The sequence below is a fragment of the Hyla sarda genome, chromosome 3, assembly GCF_029499605.1.
Source record: "Hyla sarda isolate aHylSar1 chromosome 3, aHylSar1.hap1, whole genome shotgun sequence".
Taxonomy (NCBI): domain Eukaryota; kingdom Metazoa; phylum Chordata; class Amphibia; order Anura; family Hylidae; genus Hyla; species Hyla sarda.
The window spans coordinates 115,888,452-115,902,649 of NC_079191.1; the positions used below are offsets into that span (position 1 = coordinate 115,888,452).

The 14,198-nt window shown below is 44.9% G+C and overlaps 1 protein-coding gene across 3 annotated transcripts in view; it reads left to right on the forward strand.

The window, feature by feature from the left end:
* Positions 1-1,449: 1,449 nt before the first annotated feature.
* The window catches only part of PXYLP1 (2-phosphoxylose phosphatase 1), an 86,990-nt gene continuing 74,241 nt past the window's right edge, over positions 1,450-14,198 (forward strand). Inside the window, exon 1 of one of the 3 annotated variants that reach the window (XM_056564884.1) lies at positions 1,450-1,586. The gene's annotated coding sequence lies outside the window, so the exon portion shown is untranslated. Of the gene's footprint in view, positions 1,587-1,612; positions 1,842-13,016; positions 13,041-14,198 lie in introns of those variants that run through there. The other 2 variants (XM_056564881.1, XM_056564886.1) reach the window with 2 other exon arrangements.

A 14,198-nucleotide genomic window follows, 5' to 3' on the forward strand; every position in this document is an offset into this window, starting at 1 on the left:
CCTTCAGGTGCTCCGGTGGGCTGGAAAAGGTGGATACAGTCCTAGGAAAGAGTCTCCTAGGACTGTATCGACCTTTTCCAGCCCACGGGAGCACCTGAAAGCTGAACTCATTTATGCAGGATAAGTAATCAACTGCCAAGCCGAAAAGTTCGTGACGAATCGAATTTACTGTAAGTTCGCTCATCTCTAATAACTAATATAGATAAAGCAAGTCCTTACATATAAAAGTAGGAAATATCTGCTGGGAGCTGTAAATCACTGTCTATGTCAGTGTTTCCCAAGCAGGGAGTCTCCAGCTGTTGCAAAACTACAACTCCCAGCATGCCCGGACAGCCTTTGGCTGTCCGGGCATGCTGGGAGTTGTAGTTTTGCAACAGCTGGGGGCACCCTGCTTGGGAAACACTGGTCTATGTAGAGGACAGGAGCTTCTTCGGGATCCTGTACAGTACACAGTGTCCTAAAAAAGTAATGGAGTCACCCTCACCTGGTGTCCAAAGGAGCAGCTAAGCCTGGTACAGGTAAAGTGTACAGAACATGTAATAACTCCCTGTACTGTAGGGGGCGCTACCAGACACCAGTCAGTGCATGCACTTCAGTAATACAGGGGTTTTACCAGTGAATGTCCATTCTGATTGGTCGGTTCTTCCAGCCATTGACACGTTTCTCAGATCTGGACTGTCTGTACATTGTATGTTGAGTCTGGTTTCAACTTACGATGGTCCAGAAAAGACCATTGTATGTTGAAACCATTGTATGTTGAGGCCATTGTAAGTTGAGGGATCACTGTACCAAACCCACTTGGTGTTTTTGTTTTTTTTGGCTCAGTGGCAGTTTTTAGAATATCGCAGCATGCTGAAACTATGGTGTTTTTTCTAGAAATCTTCGAGGTTTTTTTTCTACCAAAGACTTCTATGGGAGGGGAAAAAAATGTTTCCCCCAATTCTTCAGTAGGAATCCTTGAGTCACATATTGAATGAATCACATGACTACATTTTGGGGGGGGGCTTTGGCCTGAAGGAAGCTTTAGGACACTCATAGTCTAGATGTATTTTCCAGTGTGCCTCCAGCTGTTGCTAAACTACAACTCCCAGCGTGTTGTTGGCTGTCCAGGCACGCTTGGATTTGTAGTTTTACAACAGCTGGAGGCACACTGTTTGGAAAACACTGGTCTAGATCAGTGGTCTTTAAACTGTGGACCTCCAGATGTTGCTAAACTACTACTCCTAGCATGCTCGGACAGATGTAGGCTGCCCGGACATGCTGGGAGTTGTTGTTTTGCTGTTTGAAGACCATGGGTCTAGATCTTCAAGTGGAATCACTAGTGCTGCCAAAAAGTGTAGGGGTTGTCTATAGATCTTTTCCCAATATTCTCACTAGGTATGGGAAACACGTCCACCTATTAGTTTTTATCACTAACCCAAATCTACAGAAGTTTTAACTATTTCATGTTCACCTGGAGTCCCATTAGCCCGAGACAAAGATGGCCGCGGGGGTGCTATCTTGCCCACCTGAGGACACGTAAAGTAGCAGACAAGTGACGTTTACATAGCAACGGTTGCCAAGCAGCACCAAGAGTCCTACTAAAGGTGAGACAGGGGCGGTGCTGCGGTTCAGACAGACACGTCTACCCAGAGAGCGGCGGGCATGAGGGGCACGGGCTGTATGCCCGGCCGTGTAGCGGTGCCCCCAGCAGCTGCAGCCCCCTCCAGTCCCCCGGCTGTCTCCTCCTCTTCCTCCCTCCACTTTCTCTCATTCATCGCTCTGCCTCCGCCTCCTCCCTCTCTATTCAGTCCTGTCCTCCTCCTCTTCGCGATCATCCGGCTCAGTGATCAGGCTGCCAGGTAGGCGATGTTACTTGTTCTCTTCCCCTTCACCCCTGTATGACAGCTGTGCCCTCCTCAGCCTGGGGGCGAGCGGTGCAGCAGGGTCGTGTACTGCTCTGGGGGGCGGACATGTTGCTCCCTAGTGAATGACTTCTTCCCAACAGACAGGTCACTCACTTAGGGGGCATGCATTGGTGGTCTTCATGGAACATCTATGGGAGCGGGGGCAAGAGGTTAAATGTCTCTTAGATCCCAGTGATGTCATCAGGACCCTTTGGGTGGTCTTTCTCTTAGATCCCAGTGATGTCATCAGGACCCTTTGGGTGTTCTCCCTCAAAGATCCCAGTGATGTCATCAGGACCCTTTGGGTGGTCTTTCTCTTAGATCCCAGTGATGTCATCAGGACCCTTTGGGTGGTCTTTCTCTTAGATCCCAGTGATGTCATCAGGACCCTTTGGGTGGTCTTTCTCTTAGATCCCAGTGATGTCATCAGGACCCTTTGGGTGTTCTCCCTCATAGATCCCAGTGATGTCATCAGGACTCTTTGGGTGTTCTCCCTCATAGATCCCAGTGATGTCATCAGGACTCTTTGGGTGGTCTTTCTCTTAGATCCCAGTGATGTCATCAGGATCTCTGGTGTGATCTCTTTTTGAGATCCCAGTTATGTCATCAGGACCAATTGGGTGGTCTTTTGCTAGTATCTCAGTGATGTCATCAGGACCCTTTGGGTGTTCTCTCTCATAGATCCCAGTGATGTCATTAGGACCTGTTGGGTGGTCTCTTGCTTAGGTAATGGTGAGGTCATCAGGACCCTTAGGGTTGTCTTATAGATCCCAGTAATGTCATCAGGACCAATTGGGTGGTCTTTTGCTAGTATCTCAGTGATGTCATCAGGACCCTTTGGGTGTTCTCTCTCATAGATCCCAGTGATGTCATTAGGACCCGTTGGGTGGTCTCTTGCTTAGGTAATGGTGAGGTCATCAGGACCCTTAGGGTTGTCTTATAGATCCCAGTGATGTCATCAGGACCAGTTGGGTGGTCTCTTGCTTAGGTAACGGTGAGGTCATCAGGACCCTTAGGGTTGTCTTATAGATCCCAGTGAAGTCATCAGGACCCTCTGGATGGTTTCTCTCTCTCTCTTTCTCTCCTTCTCATCTGTCTCTCCTCTCTCATCTCAGTGATATCTCAGGACCCTCTGGGTGGTCTCTCGCTCATATCTCCCATTTGTTTGAGCAGCTGGTCAGGAGTCCTATCAACCTTTGTATGTGTTGAGATTTTTGGCAGCTATATTTACTTGTGTGTAACCCGCATACTATAGGATGGAAACTACAAGTACAATGGGCATTATCATATATAAAAGTGAGGAGGCTGGAAAAAGAGATTTATTTTGTTGGATGTACACCATTATTACCTTATGGAAAAAATTAGGGTGAGACACTATATAGTAAAACCTCTTTGAGAAGACCACCCAAAATTGAGAAGTGGACTTCTCAAAGAAGATGGCCAATATGCATAAAAGAGTGAACCTCCTTAAAGGGGTACTCCGGTGATTTCTTTTTTTTTTTTTTTAAATCAACTGATGCCAGAAAGTTAAACCGATTTGTAAATTACTTCTATTTAAAAATCGTTATCCTTCCAGTACTTATCAGCTGCTGTATGTCCCAGAGCAAGTTGTATAGTTCTTTTCAGTCTGACCACAGTGCTCTCTGCTGACACCTCTGTCCATGTGAGGAACTGCCCAGAGCAGGAGAGGTTTGCTATGGGGATTTGCTCCTGTTCTGGACAGTTCCTGGTGTCAGCAGAGAGCACTGTAGTCAGACAGAAAAGAACTACACAACTTCCTCTGTGATATACAGCAGCTCTTTTCTCCTTTACATTTATGTGAAGATTTGTTTTTGTAAAGTATAGAGCTGAACAAATATTCACCCCACAGTTTCGACAGTTTTTAACTCCCAAGCCCTGAAGATTCTTATAAAAACTTTATAGGGAAATCGATTCTTCCGTGAACTAATAAGGGACTCGGACAAATTCACTGCGATCTTCATCTAATATTAATATTCATTCATGTGGAGAAATGTCAGAGTTGTATCTACGAAGTGACAGTATGTTCAGTAGGTAGTTGTTATAGTGGTCTTATTTCTTAAAGGGGGCTCTTTGACAAATCATTATGACTTCTTCACTAGCAGAGACCCCATAAGGTGTAAGCTACTGTTGTATATTATTAGGAGTAAATGGTCAGTATACTGAAGGTTATTTTCACTATAGACAACCCCTTTACACATGAATGCCCCCTAAGCTGATTTTAAAGGGGTTTTCTGGTAATAAAAATTGTTCTATATATGGCTGGGGGAGGTGTTAAAAAAAAAAAAATAAATAAATAAAAAAAAAATACCTACGGTCCAATCCCTGTTCTAGAGACTCCTGATTCCTGCGCTTCACTGCTTCTTCCCGGTTCCTGTAATACATTCTCTCCGCAGGAACTGCCCTGCTCAGCCAGTCACTGGCCGCAGCGGTGTTCCTTCTTAGTGATTGGTCGATTGGGGTATTCTTACTGGGACGATGGCACGGGGAAGAACCCGTTGTTATGGGAGCTGCAGAGAATCAGGGTAGGTGAGTATGACCTTTTTTATTTATTTATTTATTTATTTTTTTATACTTACACCAGCAATTAAAACAAACATAAATTCATAAATAACCCCCCCCCAAAAAAAAAATAAAATAAAAAATTGAAAAATCTTTTTGATAAGACATTACTGGAGCAAGGGACTATTTTATTACGTCTGATTGTTGCCAGGTTGGGCTAAATAAAATGAAAGTTAGACAGTTTAAAACTTAGACTAGACAGCCGTAAACTAGGACCGCACGGAAATGCATAGACGAGATGCCAATACTTTCTGTGGAGGCTGGAACCAGAAACTCTGCCGTGTGCAGCAGAATCCCATTGAGAATAATGTTAACAGAATTTCCGACCTGAATTTTTCCACTGGATTCCACTTTGAAATTCTGCCGTGTGAACATAGCCTAAGGCGGTCGGAAATGCATTGCCATCTATGGAGATGGCGCATTTCCGAGCGGTCCTAGTGCTGGCATGTTCTGCCGGCGTCCTCTGTCTGTGGAATATTTTCTGGGCAGACATTCGCCTTAGACTGTCTAGTCCAGTGGTATCCAAATTGTTGACCTCCAGCTGTTGCAAAACTACAACTCCCAGCATGCCCGGACAGCCGTTGGCTGTCCGGGCACACTGGGAGTTGTAGTTTTGCAATAGCTGGAGGTCCAAAGTTTGGAGACCACTGGTCTATTTTAAGAACTTGACAGTTTTTATTATTATCTTCCCTGTTGTGTATGTGATAACAAGACTAAAGTCATATACCAGAGACGTGGACACCTATCTGATAGACCTTCGACCTACATAACACAAGCGACGGACAGTTTCTCCGTCCCCATGAAAGTATACAGGAATGACAGCTAGACACCAGGCGTGTATGTGCCAGCACCATTCCCACAACAGTTTTACTCTAATACACTCAAGACCGTTTTTATAGATGTTCTTATAAAATTCTTAGAATTTTAAAAGGCAATTGTATCTATAAAGAATAAGCAATTCTTCTTGCTGCCTGTTTTAAAAATGCTTTTGAAAACCATGTACATAGCAAAACAGTTCTCACCTTCTTAAAGTATACCTGTCATTTGTAAAAACTTTTTATATAATGTAGATAATAACATTATATGTATATTTGTAATATACATTGGTTAAAAAAAATGTCTTGTCAATCAGCCTGCTGTGTGAGCCGGGGACATGTCATAGAGCCTTGGCGCACAGGGTCCTGCTTGTCCTCGGCGCACAGGGTCCTGCTTGTCCTCGGCGCACAGGGTCCTGCTTGTCCTCAGCGCACAGAGCCCTGCGTGTCCTCTGCGCACAGAGCCCTGCTTGTCCTCGGCGCACAGGGTCCTGCTTGTCCTCGGCGCGCAGGGCCCTCTGCTGGTCCTCGGCGCGCAGGGCCCTCTGCTGGTCCTCGGCGCGCAGGGCCCTCTGCTGGTCCTCGGCGCGCAGGGCCCTCTGCTGGTCCTCGGCGTGCAGGGCCCTCTGCTGGTCCTCGGCGTGCAGGGCCCTCTGCTGGTCCTCGGCGCGCAGGGCCCTCTGCTGGTCCTCGGCGCGCAGGGCCCTCTGCTGGTCCTCGGCGCGCAGGGCCCTGCTTGTCCTCGGCGCGCAGGGCCCTGCTTGTCCTCGGCGCGCAGGGTCCTGCTTGTCCTCGGCGCGCAGGGCCCTCTGCTGGTCCTCGGTGCGCAGGGCCCTCTGCTGGTCCTCGGCGCGCAGGGCCCTCTGCTGGTCCTCGGCGCGCAGGGCCCTCTGCTGGTCCTCGGCGCGCAGGGCCCTCTGCTGGTCCACCGGCTCGCAGGGCCCTCTGCTGGTCCACCGGCTCGCAGGGCCCTCTGCTGGTCCTCGGCGCACAGATGTTGTTATCCAAATTATATAAAACTTTTTGCAATTGACACGTACACTTCTTCCTGTGCACCTTGTGACACATCCTAAAATAACCTGCACACTGAGCAGTGATCTAGGGGACTACACCAAAAGAAATACTACATTTGTCTATATGGACCAAATTCCTATAGGTACCTCTCTGCATGACTGTATGCAACCCAACATTGACCCTTGTGCAGCTGCGAGACTAAAATCTCCGAAATTCTCAGTTATTCCAGTAATATTTTTGTCTTACTGATAAACCACTTGAAAGGTTATGTTCCTTTTCTGACACTACTGTAATATTTATATATAAAATGAATTATTACTGGGGGAAGCTACAGGCGGACGTTACTGCAGGGAAATGTAGTATCACAAGCCGCTCCTTCAGATAATTGGGAGTACTTGGAAGAAACCTCCTCCGGGGCAAACGCTGATCTTCACATCAACAGGCTTTTCTGCCTAAAAAGAGGTGCTAGATTTGGGACTTGCCTATATGACTTCTGTAGGGAGTTGCCCTGTGATCAGTTTTGTTACTTTAACGCAGTGTTTCCCAAACAGGTTGCCTCCAGCTGTTGCGAAACTACAACTCCCAGCATGCCCGGACAGCCGGAGGCTGTCTGGGCATGCTGGGTGTTGTAGTTTCGCAACAGCTGGAGGCACCCTGGTTGGGAAACACTACTTTAACGCATTTCTGATCCAGAGTTCACACCACGTTTTTGCAATACAGTTCCCATATAAGTTTTCAATTTGAAAACCGTACGGAACCGTATTGAAAACCGTATGAATTAACTCTCCATTGAAAACCGTATGCCAGAAGATGCATCCGGTTGTGTCCGTTTTGTGTCTTGTACGATTTTATCAGTTTTTATTTCCCGTACCCCAAACTGTAGCCTACTACGTATTGAAAACGTTTTTTTATTTATTTTATTTTTACCATGGGAGTCAATGAGAACCGAACGTGCGTATAGTTCCATCCAGTTTTCACTATACGGTTTTTGACTTTTGCAGTTTTTTTTTCTTGGAATTTCAATCAAACAAGTGAAACTTTATTAATAATGGAATGAAATGTTTAAAAACTTATAGGTTTTTTTCTTTAAAAAAGGATGCAATGGCCATTTTTTTTAAAACCGTATACGGACTTCAACCGTACACACGTTTTTGATACAGTTTACTCAGGTTTTGAGGAATCCATTTTTAAAAAAATGAAAAACCTGATACGGACACTGAATTGCAAAAACGTGGTGTGAACCCAGCCTTATAATAGTTCACATGCTATTACTAGCAGCGGGTTTCCCGCTGCGGGGATCCTGCTGCGAGTTATGCCACCATTGATTTAAATGGGTCCACAGACAGTCCACAATAGTGTCAGATTTGCGGACAGTCCGCTGACCCATTCAAATGAATGGTAGTGTAACTTGCAGCGGGTTTCCTGGGCTGCTAGTAATAGCGTGTGAACGCGCCCTTACAGTTTGTATTATAATCCAGAGTGCTCCTGGTCTTTGCTGGAAGCAGCGACGGCTCCGAACAGCTCAGATTATCTCCTAATAAATGGGCAGAGCCTGTGACCGGGATTACTGTACAGTGTCTAGTGTACACATACACTCCCTACAAAGCAAATCACCTGTGCAAACACTCAGAAAGTAAGGAAAGCTGGGAAGGTCAGAAGTCTGCAGGCTATAACCGAGGTTTGGTACAAGGTAATGTAAATGTTGTTTGAAGGCGGACACGTGTAAGGCTGCGTTCACACCACGTTTTTGCAATACAATTCCCGTATCAGGTTTTTGATGGAAAAACCTATTACTCAAAACCTGACTAAACTGTATCAAAACGTGTGTACCAAATTTAACCCAAACACAGTTGAAAAAATGATGTCCGGTTGCATCCGTTTTTTAAGAAAAAAATCGTATATGTTTTTTAGATTTTTACTTTATTATCAATAAAGTTTCACTTGTTTGATTGAAATTCCAAGAAATAAAGTGTGCAAAGTTAAAAACCTGATGGTGCAAAGCGGATGTAACCGTACGCACATACGGTTCTCTACGGTTCCTATTGACTCCCATGTTAAAAAAAAAAAAACGTGTACGGTTTCAATACGTTTTTTCACCCGGACCAAAATCCCAATTAGGCTACGGTTTGGGTACGGAAAAAAACAGACAAAACCGTACAGGGTGCAAAACGGACACAACCGGATGCATCTTTTGGCATACAGTTTTCAATGGAGAGTCAATGCATACGGTTTTCAATACGGTTCCGTACGGTTTTCAAATTGAAAACATATACGGGAACTGTATTGCAAAAACGTGGTGTGAACCCGGCCTAATACAGCTCTCCTGGGTCACAGACTCGCACCGTTGTATTGCTTGCATTACTATTTCTTCTAGTCATACAATGTCACAGGTTCTTGGCTGTTATCTTCTCAGTCTCGTTTCCGTCCTCCTTCCACCAATTCTTATCAGATTGTAAGAAGCCCTTGTTATTTTTTGGTGTGTGTGTGTGTGTGTGTGTGTTTGTGTTTGTGTCAAGATTCACTCACTGTTACCATTAGCTCCAATGTCTGTTACTTAAATAATCTACATTAGGGCTGCAGCTAACGATTATTTTAATAATCGATTTGGTTGTCGATTATTTCATTGATTTAATCAATTATTTGGAAAAATTCAAAATGCCCAAAAAAAAAAGGGGTACAGCTGATTCTACTTATATTGGGGGAGTAATTTATTTAAATTTTTTTTTTTTTTACTTTACTCTTTATATATAGCACTCATATACACATTGGGGTAAGTGCAGACTGCAGAGCATTGCACCCGACCCATGTCTGTATTAGGGCTGCACGATATATATCGCAAAAGCAATCGAATCGCGATTTTTGCTTTTTGCGATATGGCGATACTGCCTCCCGGGAAAACATGTGATTATCTGCTCGGGCTGGCTCCCGTGGCGGGGCCGGCCAGAGCAGGTAAAAACAAATTTAAATACTAAAAGTCAGTGTTTCCCAACCAGGGTGCCAACAGTTGTTGCAAAACTACAACTCTTAGCATGCCCGAACCGGCAAAGGCTGTCCGGGCATGCTAGGAGTAGTAGTTTTACAACAGCTGGAGGCACCCTGCTAGAAAAACACTGAGCTAAGGGCGCAGGGAGAAAAAAAAAACTTCTGCTCACCTAGTCCCGGTACCTGCAGATTCGTCTCTGTACGATCCCGAGTTTCCTCTCTTCTTAGTACAGTAGGACCTTTCCCTTTTCAGCCAATCACTGGCCGCAGTGGTGTCACATGTCAAGCCAGTGATTGGCTGATGGGGAAAGGTCTTGTACTGCAGCAATACACTAGGTTTCCCGGGTCCCACGGAAGATTTGAAATCCGCCCGGGAAACCCAGTGTATTGCCGCAGTACAAGAATGTGATGGGAGGGGGGGAGGGGAATGTGACAGGGGGGATGTGACAGAAGGGGGGGGGGAGGGGAATGTGACAAGGTGGGGAGAATGTGACAAGGTGGGGGGAATGTGACAAGAGGGAGGGGAAAGTGACGGGGGAATGTGACAAGGGGGACGGGTGTGACAAGGGGGGGATGTGACGGGGGAGGAGAATGTGACAAGGGGAGGAGAATGTGACAAGGGGGAGATGTGAAATAGGCGGTGGGAATAAAATGGGTGGATAGATGTGAAACGGAGGCGATTGGACATGAAATGGGGGATTTCACAATTTTTCTTATTATATCGCATCACATATCGCAATCGCAATATTTAGGCCCAAAATTGCAATCGCACATTTTCCCCATATCGTGCAGCCCTAGTCTGTATATGTACTACATTCACACCGCTATACCTATGGGGGTATGTTCAGAGCATTACGCCCATGTGTCTGTACTACAGGCACAAGGGTGCAATGCTCTGCACATACCCCCATGGGTAAAGCGGTGTGTACTGGACACCGCCCATATGTGTATAGCAGTGTGTGCAGAGCATTGCACCCCTGTGTCTGTAGATGACACTAGGGTGCAATGCTCTGCAGATACCCCACTTGTGTGTGTTAATACACAATGCAGCAGTATCAGTGGCAGGGCGCATTAAACAGCAGGAAACTGGCCTACCGGCAACAGTAGTACGGGTGAGGTCCTCCAGTGCAGGCTGAGGCACAATGTAGGGGGGGAGGAGAGCAGAGAAGCAGCAGCACACGTGATTGGTAAGCAGTGGGTCTGCGACAGGGACTTGACGAATAGAGGCTGCGGCGGTGCGGCGGTGCGGCCTAGCGTCTGACCACGTGTCCGCAGCAGCGTTATGACCACTGGCGCCCAGACAACAAATTTGACAATAATTCGATAACTGGGTTTGTCGACAACAAATCCCGTTATTGAATTTCATAAATTTTATCGAATAACCGTTGCAGTCCTAATGTACATTTAACTCTTACATTACCTGCCGCTCATCCTTTTTAATGGACCAAAAACAACTTTTATTGCCCAGGGAAATACTATAAGCAATCTCTTTTCTGCCAAAAAGGGATAAACATTTTGGAGACTGTCTTGCTACCAGAAGCACATATTTGAAATTAGTATCTCGGAGAAAGAGGGAAATTGTGTGGATTAAACATGCACTATAAATTACAAGAAACTATTATTACTTTTTGTTGTATTTTTTGTTTGTTCTATATGTTTAGGGGTGGGAAACTTATTGCTGGGAACCTAAAATAGTCAGGCCATTCCGTAAACAGGACTTGGGGTTAGTTCACATTACGGTTTGTCTCCATGGTTTCTATGTATGGTTTCATATTTTAAACCGTATGCAACCTTATCGGAAACCGTATCCATAGGCACTGCATTGGAAACCGTACGCAACCTGATGCATCCGGTTGCGTGCAGTTAGTTTGTTTGTTGAACTTTTTTTTTTTCCCCCGCACCCAAAACAGTGTTCTACCACGGTTTTGGGTCTGGGTTACCGTATTGTAACCGTATAAGGTTCTTGTGACATGGAAGTCAATGAGAACCGTAGTGAGCCGTATGTGTCTACGGTTCAATCTGGTTTTCCCTATAAGGTTTTTAACTTTGCACATGCGCATTGCGATTCTAAAGTCACACCCACTGAACAATTAAACTTAATTTTTAAAAAAGAACAAAAATCTTAAAAGCATATTTGATTGGTAATTGGTAAAAACCGCATGCAACCGGACAACAATTTTTCAAACCGTATGTGGGTTCTTTTTGAACACATGGTTGCATACAGTTTGGTCTGGTTTTGACTAAAACCTGTGGGGACAAATCGTGATGCTAACTAGTATTAGTGAAGGCCTACTTACCTTCGTCTCAGTCAGGTAAAACTTCAAGCTGAACACAAACAGTAAAGATATTCTCTCTATATTTCGGCTGGGTTCACACTACAGAATTCCAAGCAAAATTCCACTCAGAAATTCCGGTACAGCAATGGGATTCAGCAGCACTGTGCTAACAGAACTTCAGCGGCGGAGCTCTTGTGCCACAGAAACTCCTCTTGGTCATTCTTTCGGCAGAATAGACACAGAATACACTGCCATCTATTAAGTCAGCTCTGATCTCTGTATCTCCAGCTGGAATATTTCCAGTCAAGGATTATGTAGTCTGAACCTAGCCTCACAGTTCACTTCCAGGTGCTGCCATTTACATTGTCCTGATGCTATCCAGGGAAAGGGCTGAACCCCAACTCTATGCATCTATGCCTCCAAGTCTACCAGTAGAGTCTAAGATCTCTAGTCTAGTCTAAGGCATCTTTACCTGTACATGTAGATACACGTAGATCTGTCAGCAGGTTTCCTAAAACATCCATGGAATTCAGCTGTCCTTGGAGAAGGCAATTTGTGGTTAGAATATTGCTCTGTCCTGAGCAGCCTTATCTATGCATAGATGTGCAGGAGACCACGGCCTGGCTGGCATTATAGACAAGACTTTGTGCCCAAGTGCTCATGTACTACCGTACATATCAATGTTGTGTGTGTGCGTAGACCCTCTACAATGGAACACAGTCTGCTTGAGGCGCCATATTCTCCTACACTGGTTATAAGGAATCATCTATTAAAGGAAAACTGTCAGCTTTCCCCCCCACTCTAACCAGCAGTACTGGGTGATAGTGCGGGGGACGCTGATTAGTTTGATGCCTACTGTGCCCAGATCCATTGCGCTGTTCTGCCAATATCTTTGTTTTTCCCTAAATGCTAATGAAGCGCTAACTGGCACAGGCGGCGTTAACTGGCACTCTGACGTCACCACTGCTGGCCACAGCGCCGCCCAGCTCATCAATATTCCTCCGCCTCTCCCTCTTCATTACAGAGCGGGGAGAAGAGGGAGAGGCGAGGAATATTGATGTGCTGGGTGGCACTGCAGCCGGCAGCGGTGATGTCAGTGTGCCAGTTAACGCTGCCTGTGCCAGTTAGCACTTCTTTAGCATATAGGGAAAACTAAGATATTGGCGGGGCGGATCCGGGCACAGTAAGCATCAAACTGATCAGCGTCCCCCACAGTACTGCTGGTTAGTGTGGGGGGGGGGGGAGCAAGCTCACAGATTTCCTTTAAGAAAACAAGAACTATGGATATCTCAATTTTAATTTAAAAGCACTCTGTAGTATAGATCTGTAATAGAATCCTGTGCACGAAGCCTTACATTTACTCTAAAGCATCCATTCCCCTGTATGTCTTTTGCAGGGAAAGCTCCTCCTTTATGTAGAGTGCATTTTGCTGAAGACCTATTGCAATGAATCAGGGGAATATAGTTACATGTGATATACTATAAGACGTATGTATATATTATAGTTTTATGTAGTTCTGGTGTTGCCAGAGTTTTCTATAACTTAAAGGGGTACGCCGGTGAAAACCTTTTTTCTTTTAAATCAACTGGTGGCAGAAAGTTAAACATATTTGTAAATTACTTCTATTAAAAAATCTTAAACCTTCCAGTACTTATTAGCTGCTGAATGCTACAGAGGAAATTCCTTTCTTTTTGGAACACTGATGACATCATGAGCACAGTGCTCTCTGCTGACATCTCTGTCCATTTTAGCAACCATGCATAGCAGATGCATAGAAGATGTATGCTAAGGGCAGCATGGTGCCTCAGTGGTTAGCACTGCTGCCTTGCAGTGCTGTGGACTTGGGTTCAAATCCCACTAAGGACAACAATAAATAAAGTGTTATTATAATAACGTCAGCAGAGAGAACTGTGGTTGTGATGTCATCAGAGAGCATTCCAAAAAGAAAAGAATTTCCTCTGTAGTATTCAGCAGCTAATAAGTACAGGAAGGATTAGGATTTTTTAATAGAAGTAATTTACAAATATGTTTATCTTTCTGCCACCAGTTGATTTAAAAGAAAAAAGGTTTTCACCGGAGTACCCCTTTAAAGGGGAATCACGCATGTGCGCCGTTGTTTCATTTATTCTCTATAAAAGCTTCTGAAGGTTTGTGTAGCTTTGTAGACTATGAATGAAGCTGCAACTTGCATGAATGAATCTCCATTAATAGCAAAGTTTTCCATTCTGAAGATCACAGGGGGTCCCAGTGGTCGCAGTCTGAAATGTATCCCCTATTCTGTGGATATGGGGATAAGTAATTTGAACTCAGAATTCCCCTTCTAATAGATGTTACCACAAGCTATGTCATTTCTATAGCTCGTGAGTTATGGAAACTGCTTTACCTTGCAGTACTACGTTGTTCACGCAACTTTTGTTTAAAGGGGTACTCCGGTGAAAAACTTTTTTTTTTTTTAAATCAACTGGTGCCAGAAAGTTAAACAGATTTGTAAATTACTTCTATTAAAAATCTTAATCCTTCCTGTACTTATTAGCTGCTGAATACTACAGCGGGAATTCTTTTCTTTTTGAAACGCAGAGCTCTCTGCTGACATCTCTGTCCATTTTAGGAAGTGTCCAGGGCAGCATATGTTTGCTATGGGGAAT